We start from the raw sequence: 12,536 nt of genomic DNA, 5'->3' as shown, positions 1-12,536 counted from the left end.
ACAGCGTCTACTACTTCGACATTGTTTAATGCAAATCTTAATGAATAATAAATATTTTAAATGTTTCTTTGTTGTATTGTGTTCTGGAACACTTTTTAAAGTGACATAAACCACTAGTACATTAAAAGCCTTATTCAAACTTCATTAATATTAAAACATTTGATTTTCCAACATTATACACAACAGTCCCCCGTGAGAGGCCACGACAGGAGAACTCAAGTCAAACATGAGCTGTATCTGTTGGAAAGATGCATACCCGGAACACCAACACATACTGACACTTTAAAGTAGAACTCAAGTCAAATATGAGCCGTATCTGTTGGAAAGATGCATACCCGGAACACCAACACATACCGACACTTTAAAGTAGAACTCAAGTCAAATATGAGCCGTATCTGTTGGAAAGATGCATACCCGGAACACCAACACATACTGACACTTTAAAGTAGAACTCAAGTCAAACATGAGCCGTATCTGTTGGAAAGATGCATACCCGGAACACCAACACATACTGACACTTTAAAGTAGAACTCAAGTCAAACATGAGCCGTATCTGTTGGAAAGATGCATACCCGGAACACCAACACATACTGACACTTTAAAGTAGAACTCAAGTCAAATATGAGCCTTATATGTCGGTAAGATGCATACCCGGACCACCAACACATACTGACACTTTAAAGGAGAACTCAAGTCAAATATGAGCCTTGTGTGTTGGAAAGATGCATACCCGGAACACCAACACATACTGACACTTTAAAGTAGAACTCAAGTCAAATATGAGCCTTGTGTGTTGCAAAGATGCATACCCGGAACACCAACACATACTGACACTTTAAAGTAGAACTCAAGTCAAATATGAGCCTTGTGTGTTGGAAAGATGCATACCCGGAACACCAACACATACTGAAACTTTAAAGTAGAACTCAAGTCAAATATGAGCCTTGTGTGTTGGAAAGATGCATACCCGGAACACCAACACATACTGACACTTTAAAGTAGAACTCAAGTCAAATATGAGCCTTGTGTGTTGGAAAGATGCATACCCGGAACACCAACACATACTGACACTTTAAAGGAGAACTCAAGTCAAATATGAGCCTTATATGTCGGTAAGATGCATACCCGGACCACCAACACATACTGACACTTTAAAAGAGAACTCAAGTCAAATATGAGCCTTGTGTCTTGGATAGATGCATACCCGGACCACCAACACATACTGACACTTTAAAAGAGAACTCAAGTCAAACATGAGCCTTATGTGTTGGTAAGATGCATACCCGGACCACCAACACATACTGACACTTTAAAAGAGAACTCAAGTCAAATATGAGCCTTATATGTCGGTAAGATGCATACCCGGACCACCAACACATACTGACACTTTAAAAGAGAACTCAAGTCAAATATGAGCCTTATATGTCGGTAAGATGCATACCCGGACCACCAACACATACTGACACTTTAAAAGAGAACTCAAGTCAAACATGAGCCTTATGTGTTGGTAAGATGCATACCCGGACCACCAACACATACTGACACTTTAAGAAATGAAAAATGCGTAATGTTAGAAAAATGCGTAATTTTAGAAATAATGAAAACCCATGATTATTCCTGCTAACTGGGGGCAGCCATTTTGTTTTGTTTTACGACGCGTCAGATAATCTAGTTTGGAAGGAAGTGACGTCGTCTCCTACCAACTCCTGTATGCACAGTGTAAACAAACGCAGTAATATACGAGAAGGCGCTTCCCTTTGATCAACCGTACTTGTAAAACAACATAAATGACTTGATAATATAATAAACTATTTAAATAAATGTATTTCAATTCGCATTAACAGAACGATTTTAGATGGGAAAGTCTACTTAATCAAGAGTTTTACATAATTATTTACAGTATTAAAGCATGACGGCTGATAATGGCTAAGACCATTTTAGGGGTGACAGGTTACTTCACCATACCCTGAGATATTAATTATATCGGTACGTATTTTTGTATCTAGGCGGCGGTAATTAATTGCCTCGTCTGGTTACCTACCAAATATACACCTACCAATCAGGAATCACAGGTGGAGGCAACTACACGATAGACCAATTAACTTTAAAAAAAACCCACTCCGATTATTATTTCAGTACAAAGGTTAATGCATGGACAAAACATGACACAGTTATTTCGACCACTTTGACAATGGTCGTTTATTTTGTATTGAAAAATAATATATACTTAAAGCTATTGCTGGCTTACTGGGATGGATATTATTACAGAACATTCTGATGCATGCCTGTTTCATCATCACTAAAAAATCAGGTACGTTTGTTTCTTCAGTGCTAAGACTAATTCCTGACGTGACGCGTTAAGTATTACGTAACCACCAGCTTCACTGCGATGGAACAAAATGGCGTATTCACTGCGATGGAACAAAATGGCTGCGCCCGTTAAATATAATAGTCGTCACATTTAACCGTTTTATATATTAAATGTAATGTACGTGTTGATATTAAGCAATAAGGTGCATTATATATCGTTGAATATGCATACCAATCCAAATGACTTGCGCGGGCATTCCTTTAAGAAAAAACTCCATTCCTTAATAAATGGGGTACTTGTTTCAAAGAACGTTAAACGAAAATATTCATACATAACTATCTCCCACTATATGTCAAATTTGGGGATAGGATATATAGGGAGGAAATAGGAATCCACATGGACACCAAATGTTTTATCTGTGAATATGAATAAAACATGCTAACTAATTTGGTTAAACCAAAACAAAGGAATCTGGCTGCAACTTTTAGGTTTACTTTCCGCTACAATGATGATCTTATATCATTCAATAACAGCACGATTACAGATTACCTTCCACTGATTTACCCACAAGAGTTAGAAACCTTTAGCTTTACTTTCCGCTAGAATGATGATCTTATATCATTCAATAACAGCAGGATTACAGATTACCTTCCATTGATTTACTCACAAGAGTTTATCATTCAATAACAGCAGGATTACAGATTACCTTCCACTGATTTACTCACAAGAGTATATCATTCAATAACAGCAGGATTACAGATTACCTTCCACTGATTTACCCACAAGAGTTTATCATTCAATAACAGCACGATTACAGATTACCTTCCACTGATTTACTCACAAGAGAGTTATCATTCAATAACAGCACGATTACAGATTACCTTCCACTGATTTACCCACAACAGTTAGAAACCTTTAGCTTTACTTTCCGCTAGAATGACGATCTTATATCATTCAATAACAGCAGGATTACAGATTACCTTCCACTGATTTACCCACAAGAGTATATCATTCAATAACAGCAGGATTACAGATTACCTTCCATTGATTTACTCACAAGAGTTAGAAACCTTTAGCTTTACTTTCCGCTACAATGATGATTTTATATCATTCAGTAACAGCAGGATTACAGATTACCTTCCATTGTTTTACTCACAAGAGTTAGAAACCTTTAGCTTTACTTTCCGCTACAATGATGATTTTATATCATTCAATAACAGCAGGATTACAGATTACCTTCCATTGATTTACTCACAAGAGTTTATCATTCAATAACAGCAGGATTACAGATTACCTTCCACTGATTTACCCACAAGAGTTTATCATTCAATAACAGCACGATTACAGATTACCTTCCACTGATTTACCCACAAGAGTATATCATTCAATAACAGCACGATTACAGATCACCTTCCACTGATTTACCCACAAGAGTTTATCATTCAATAACAGCACGATTACAGATTACCTTCCACTGATTTACCCACAAGAGTATATCATTCAATAACAGCACGATTACAGATTACCTTCCACTGATTTACCCACAAGAGTATATCATTCAATAACAGCACGATTACAGATTACCTTCCACTGATTTACCCACAAGAGTTTATCATTCAATAACAGCACGATTACAGATTACCTTCCACTGATTTACCCACAAGAGTATATCATTCAATAACAGCACGATTACAGATCACCTTCCACTGATTTACTCACAAGAGTTTATCATTCAATAACAGCACGATTACAGATCACCTTCCACTGATTTACCCACAAGAGTATATCATTCAATAACAGCAGGATTACAGATCACCTTCCACTGATTTACCCACAAGAGTATATCATTCAATAACAGCACGATTACAGATTACCTTCCACTGATTTACCCACAAGAGTTTATCATTCAATAACAGCACGATTACAGATTACCTTCCACTGATTTACCCACAACAGTATATCATTCAATAACAGCAGGATTACAGATTACCTTCCACTGATTTACCCACAACAGTATATCATTCAATAACAGCACGATTACAGATTACCTTCCACTGATTTACCCACAAGAGTTTATCATTCAATAACAGCACGATTACAGATTACCTTCCACTGATTTACCCACAAGAGTTTATCATTCAATAACAGCAGGATTACAGATTACCTTCCACTGATTTACCCACAAGAGTATATCATTCAATAACAGCAGGATTACAGATTACCTTCCACTGATTTACCCACAAGAGTATATCATTCAATAACAGCAGGATTACAGATTACCTGCCATTGATTTACTCACAAGAGTTAGAAACCTTTAGCTTTACTTTCCGCTACAATGATGATCTTATATCATTCAATAACAGCAGAATTACAGATTACCTTCCATTGATTTACTCACAAGAGTTAGAAACCTTTGGCTTTACTTTCCGCTACAATGATGATTTTATATCATTCAATAACAGCAGGATTACAGATTACCTTCCATTGATTTACTCACAAGAGTTTATCATTCAATAACAGCAGGATTACAGATTACCTTCCACTGATTTACTCACAAGAGTATATCATTCAATAACAGCAGGATTACAGATTACCTTCCACTGATTTACCCACAAGAGTATATCATTCAATAACAGTACGATTACAGATTACCTTCCACTGATTTACCCACAAGAGTTTATCATTCAATAACAGAACGATTACAGATTACCTTCCACTGATTTACCCACAAGAGTTTATCATTCAATAACAGCAGGATTACAGATTACCTTCCACTGATTTACCCACAAGAGTTTATCATTCAATAACAGCAGGATTACAGATTACCTTCCACTGATTTACCCACAAGAGTTTATCATTCAATAACAGCACGATTACAGATTACCTTCCACTGATTTACCCACAAGAGTATATCATTCAATAACAGCAGGATTACAGATTACCTTCCACTGATTTACCCACAAGAGTTTATCATTCAATAACAGCACGATTACAGATTACCTTCCACTGATTTACCCACAAGAGTATATCATTCAATAACAGCAGGATTACAGATTACCTTCCACTGATTTACCCACAAGAGTATATCATTCAATAACAGCACGATTACAGATTACCTTCCACTGATTTACCCACAAAAGTTAGAAATGAAAGCAAAACCTGAAGGTATTAAATCAGCTGCCTACCTCGATATGTGAATAGAAATTCAAACCGGTGTAAACGGAATGCAAGTCCGTAGGAACAGTTGTCTGCCCGGACTTAATCTCCTAGGAAGGCATGTCCTAGGTCTAATATACCTAGGAATGCAAGTCCTAGGAACTACGTTCCTTAGGAATACTGGTCTGACTGCCAGGATATCAAGTCCGAGTCGGACTTGCTTTCCTGGACAATCAAAATTAATTTATAAATGTAAACAAAACGAAAAGCAGTTTCCTTTCTGGTTTATTTAATTAACTTAAGATACTACCGCCTCTCTTTATTTAAATATTTTCTATTTATTCCAATATTTTCCATTTATATCATTTGCAAGAATATGTACACACTTTGTTGACCTTATTACACGAGCAGATGAAAGGTATTTATTCATTACGCGTTGTTCCAACTAATAAATGTTTAAACATTTAAAAGTAACTCGAAAAGATTTTCCATAATTCGAAGCATGTATTAGTACTCGCAAATAAGTATAACTTGCCCATATGATATACCAACATAATTATTTTTTAGATATTATATACTGGTATTTGATAATAATAATGCTAATAATTCAACTATAAAAATGTGATATTTGCGTTATATAAATTATCTTGTTATTATATATTTTTTAAGTTTGTGCCTTTTTGTCAATAATGTTGCAGGCGCGTGTACATAGGGTGTGGGGTGGGGTGGCGTGGTATAAACACCCCTCTTCAAAACAAATTTCTACTTGCCACAGTCTAGACCTCCCCCCTGCATAACTTACTGAACATGTGCCTGCTTTGTCAATTTTGCTCATTTTCGAAAATTAATTTGGTCTAACATATCACATATCAGACTCTGGGCTCTATGATATCTTAGTCCCAACCAGCCATACCATCGATAACAAATTAATGTTAAATGGTTTTCATTAAGGTTTATCAATTAATAGAAATATCAATGACTAAGAGTGGGTTTTAGCAACTCAATGGGCCACTACACCGACTAAGATAAAACAGTAACCCCTGAACAATTATCATACTGTCAATAATATGCACATACAATTTACAAAGATACTTTTAAACAAACTAACTACTCATGACACTTTTACACCTGACAGTTTTGGTCACCATAAGCATTCAGGCTCCCTTTTTGGGAGTATGGGTGGAATGGGGGCAGGCTGATTTTTATTGCCCGAATGAAACGAAAATGTCCGAATCGGGAACACAACGTATATTTATATTTGCATTAATACCAAGACGCTATATAGGATTCCAAACAAATCAGTCTGCATTTTTATATGGATACTAATATTGTGAGTAGAATGATGGAAATACATGGTGAAGATTTCAGGCCAGCTCATTTTGCTCGAAAGTGTCCATTGCCCTCCCCCTTCCCCAGTGCTGTGGGGGTGGGGGTGACAAGCCCATCTCCCCGACCCCACCTCCACCCAGTCTCGAACGCTTATGATGTTCCTAATGGCCAGGTATAACAAAACAGAGACCTTTTCCCCAACTCGTCTCTTATGCTTATGATGGTCAAAACTGCCACAAGACAATCGGTGATAATTAATTTCAAGTGTATTGATGCTATCTTTAATTGTTCATCAATAAAAGGCAATTTTTCATGCTTATTATTCCTGTTATTTTTATATTTTGGTAACTGGTCATTATTAGTACTAACTACTAGAACTAAGTACAGTTTTCAAAGTTTTATTTCAGGGATTTTCAGGAATGATATATATATGTAATGAGCAAAATATGGAAAATAAATTCCAGAGGACTAGGAATACTAGGATTGAAAGTCCGGTGGACTAGGAGTACCCAAGAATAAAAGTCCCACGGACTTACATTCATCGGAATGCACGTCCCACAGACTTAAATTCCTAGGAATACAAGTCCCAGACTAGGATTCCGAGGAATGGAAGTCCGATCGGACAAAGATTAAGAAAATCACAAATAATCAAATTGTCACTTACCGTCAAAATATAAACTTATAAAACATATTATTAAATATTATGTTGGTGTATACAGAAATTGTCTTTTGCTGTTCGCCAAATGTTTTTTAGAGTTACCAGTTTTCATATATATATATATATATATATATATAAAACAATTTTGGGCTACATATTGTTTTTTTTTATATATATTTCTTCGTGTTGAACACATGAACACATAGCCTACCTTATATCTGTAGTTGCATTATATTCTTTTGAAAAAAGCAAGATATTTGTCCTACTTCATTATGCTAACAAAAATGTAAGACGATTACAAAAATCACTCGCATATCTGAGGACCCATATTCACAAAAAGGTGTAAATTAACGTCTACGACCAGCACTTACGTCATCCGTAGATTTACGTTTACGTGCAAGAAGCACCTTATTCTCAAAGACAGTCGTAAATGTAAACGTAACTTAGTTGGACGTAAATCTACGATTTAACACTCTCACTGAAGAAATAATAATAAAAACCTCATTAGAAACGATGGCTACCGGTTAAATAAATGCGCAAAACTAAATTTCGTTTGTCGTCTGCTAATAATAACATCGCGAACGGCGAACCATGGCATTTTGATATTGTTGAGGATCCGCGTTTTGGTACGAACTTAAGGACATTTCTTAAAAAGGAAAACATCCGTTCGATCACCAACAAAAATATGTTCAATCCGTGGGCGTTCGCCATCGCAAATAGCCCGAGTACTCTGACTGTAATCGGAACTCCTCGTACATTTCTACGAAATATAAACTCGGACACAATGCGTCACCATTTTGGACGGAACTTTTTTCAGTCACATGATCAAAACATGGCCATGGAATATAATTGCTCATTCTGTGCTTCAGTGAATAGACAACTACATACAACAACAAATGCATCGAAGAGAATACGCGAGAATGATATAATACAAAAGATAACAGACACATTAGGCTTTAAACCTACTGGCAGTTACAGAATATGTGACAGATGTGTAAATAAAATTATTAAATTCCAAAATTTTAAAACACAGGTTTTTGAAAATCTACAGAATGCAGGTAATCATATAAGCACAGGGACGCCACCCAGCACTGGTCCGACACCGAAACGAAGGAAAACTGTTGTTGACAAACTTATTTAGTCTGTTGAGAAGTTAAAAGTACATACAGATCGCCCACATGCCAAAGCTTCATCACGAAGAAAACTAGTTTTTAATGATCACATATATCAAAAGAAAGATAATTTTATAAACAAATAAATATTCCTGTTGTTATTTTGGACATTTCTTACCGATCGTTTTATATAATAATGGTCCAGCTACGGAGTAAAATGCGTGTCAAATTTATAAATTTATTACAGTTTCTTCAATTTTAACTATAATTAAATATGTTGAAGTAACCTTTTTCAGAAGTTTCTAAAACAGATTGAAAATACAAATCCATCATGAAACAATTTTTTAGTCGTCATATCTTTATCTTTACTCATGAACCACGGTTAAATCTTTGATCGAACTACATTATGTTACGAACTTCGCCCTAACCGCGTCACCAAATACATGAAAATTTGGTGTATTCCTACAACTTGTGTCCGAGCCTACATCTAGCGTAGCGGAATGTGACGAGGTGTTCCGATTGGACCTATATCGTGACGTTGCGTCACATGATCGCCCACTCAGCCATTCCGTCTTCCAGGGGCCGTCTCAAAACGACAAGTGCCCGACAATCACAAAAAAAAGTTTGTTTTGTGTAACGACACCACTAGAGCACATTGATTCATTAATCATTGGCTATTGGTTGTCAAATATTTGGTAATTTTATCATAGTGTTAGAGAGGAAATCCGCTACATTTTATCATTAGTAGCAAGTGATCTAGCAAGCACATACCACGGCCTTCGATATACCAGTCGTGGTGCACTGGGTGAAGCGAGAAATAGCGCAATGGACCCACCGACGGGGGTCGATCCCAGACCGACAACGCATCAAGTGAGCGCTTTACCACTGGGCTGTGGACAATCACCAAAGCGACAGAGAGTGGTACATACACACACACGCACACACACACACTCACACTCACACACACAGAAACAATATTACACTCACGTTTTCTCAAGATCAAAAAAGTGTTTCATCTACGAGTCGTATGCCTGCTTGGCATGTGTACCACTCTGGCATATCAAAGGCCGTGGTATATGTGCTATCCTGTCTGTGGGATAGTGCATAGGCCTATAAAGATCATTTGCTACTAATGATAAAATGTAGCGGGTTTCTTCTCTAACACTATGATAAAATTACCAAATATTTGACATCCAGTAGCCGATGATTAATGAACTAATGTGCTCTAGTAGTGTCGTTACACAAAACAAACTTTTTTTGTGATTGTCGGGCACTTGTTTTGAGACGGCCCCTGGAAGACGGAATGGCTGAGTGGGCGATCAACGTCACGATATAGGTCGGCGAACTTAGAATTCTGCTGTCCGGAGTTTGCCGAAGCTTAGCTGAATGTGGGTGCTGTCGGGTTTCTTTCTGTAGTGTGTGTATTAGTGATTAATATCTGAATTTTTTTTAATCAAGTAACTCGAAAATGGTCGATGTAAATGTATTTGACGTCAAACATAGGATTGTTGTGGTATTAGAGCGGAAATCTTTGACAACTTTTTGGTTGTCGGCAATTGCCCAAAAACATACATAGCTTGGTCTCAGATTGTAATGAGAGCGTATTTATGTCCAAATGTCCGTCTAGGTCTCTTACAGTCAGAGTACTCGGGCTACATCGCAAACTGTTTCAATTATTGGAAATGCTGCCAGTTTCCGTAAATAATAGTAAATAACGGCGGTCATGCTTGATTTATTACATATACACGACTTACGTGCAGCGTTAGTTGTAACCGGAGGCACTCTTATATTTACGTCCAACTTTACACGTAATTTACGTTTTCGTTGTTTCGTGAATAGCTCTTCAGTCGTAGATTTACGTTTACGTGTAAAACTAGGCTTACGATGTTTTGTGAATATGGGTCGTGGCACATGTCTATGACGTAAAAAAAAAAATATTTTGACATAGAGATTTGAACCCACAATAATCTTAAGAGACTCGTATACTTATCCATAACACTACGAGGAAAAGCTGCCATAATCTCACTTTTTTTTCTCGAGTGTTTCTGGCAGCGCTAATTTGCCGGACTAGTATTTCTGTCACTGCTGTAGAAGGAATTTAAGTCCGGTAGGAATACAAGTCCTGGGATAAAAACAACTTAAAAATAAACAGGGTATGAAAGTCCTGGTAGGACTATGGTTCCTAATCTATGGAGGTCCGATAGGACTACTGTTTCTAGGAACCGAGGTCCTACAGACCTGCGTTCCTTTTACACCGGCATTGGTCTCCAAACTTATCTGTATGACAAAAGGGATATGACTTCAACTTTCCAGTAGTCAATTTTCCCTTTATGTCCAGCAATATGCCTTCTGCTCCAGCTCTTGGTGTTTACATGTTACAACTATTAAGATGTCTTAGGACATGCTCGTTGTATGCAGATTTCAAACAACGCCCTATCATTCTGGTTTCATCGAGTTGTTCTATCAGGGTTATCATGTCCAGGGCCTCCGGGTGGCATTTAAAACCTTAAATATGATAAACATTTGGAGGCTATATCTGCGATGCATCACTGACCAAAATGATGGCTGATGCTATTCCAGTTTTTAAAACGGCATACTGTTTCATCTCTTTGGTGAAACTCTTTCACATCATTTTATATGAAGTGACGGACTTGACAGCTGTGGTGGCAGTACTCATGATGGGTGTCATCTGTGGGGCAGGATATGCCCACATTTCGCGATCACCTGATGTCATCACTGTTGTGACAGTGATTCGTGAGTGCATGTCAACGTAACTGTACTTATTCCAATGAGCTCTGTCCTGTGCTAGTTTTGATTTAGTCAATTAGTCTGTGAGTGGCAGTCATCTTTTGGCGGTGCCAGAGGGATGAAATGTCAAGTAAAGGGTCTTATCGGGAGTGGCGATCCTCCTTTAGACGAAGTACTAGATAAAGATTCAAGTAATCAACCACTATTTTGTCCAATTCCTATTCGACTCTGCATTGTGCAAATATACGGCCCTGGTCATGTATTACGGTGTTGTCGTTCAGGTGATACACTGTCATTATCATTTATTAACCAAACATTAACGAAAAAAAGAAAATTCCTTTTCATTTGTTTAAGAAAACTGTTTCCATTCTTTGACACGTGAGCTATGAAAAGTTGGAGAACAAAATAACCCCGTAAATATAACATCACATTCAATTTGTGGACGGTTCCAATTTGAAATCCGGATTCATTCTATTATGGAATGTAACTTTGCTACCTCGTCACAGAATTGAATCCAGCAAACAAATTGTAGCAGTCAAATACGCTGGCAGCAAGTCTAAACGACGGACTTGAATGCACTGAAGGGACAATCAGGTCAAATACGAGCCTTAAGTGTTGTAAAGATGCATACCCGGACCACCGACACATGCTGACAGAGTGGTTTCAGAATAAATAAATAAATAAATTAGAAAAAAAACCCAGATTATTATTCCTGCTAACTGGGGACAGCCTTCTGTTGTTAGAAGGAAAGATGTCACCTCCTGCTGGGACAGAGTAAACAATCGAAGTAATTTTAGTCATGGTGTTTAGCTTTGATCAGCCTGCCTTGTAAAACAACATAAATACCCAGTTAATTTTAAAAAGTATCCATCACCAAACATATAGTGCAATGTGTATTAACAGAACGAATTGTGGTTTTTTGCGTTGGATAAATCCAAATAAAAAAAATGCATACTATTATGTCCAGAGCAAAAATGACCACTGATGATGATCAAGTGTATCAAATGAGGTCATACAGTAATAATTCCGTGTTCGTACGTGATTGGTCAGTTTAGGATGTGTCGTAGCCTCGTGGTAAAGCGCTCTCTTGATGTGTTGTCGGTTTAGTATCGATCCCTGTCAGTGGGCCCATTGGGCTATTTCTCGTTCTAGCCAGTGCACCACGGCTGGTATATCAAAGGTCGTGGTATGTGCTATCCTGTCTGTGGGTGGTGCATATAAA

The sequence above is a fragment of the Gigantopelta aegis genome, chromosome 10 (genome assembly GCF_016097555.1).
Source record: "Gigantopelta aegis isolate Gae_Host chromosome 10, Gae_host_genome, whole genome shotgun sequence".
In the NCBI taxonomy this organism is placed as follows: Eukaryota; Metazoa; Mollusca; class Gastropoda; order Neomphalida; family Peltospiridae; genus Gigantopelta; species Gigantopelta aegis.
This window is presented reverse-complemented; position numbering follows the sequence as displayed.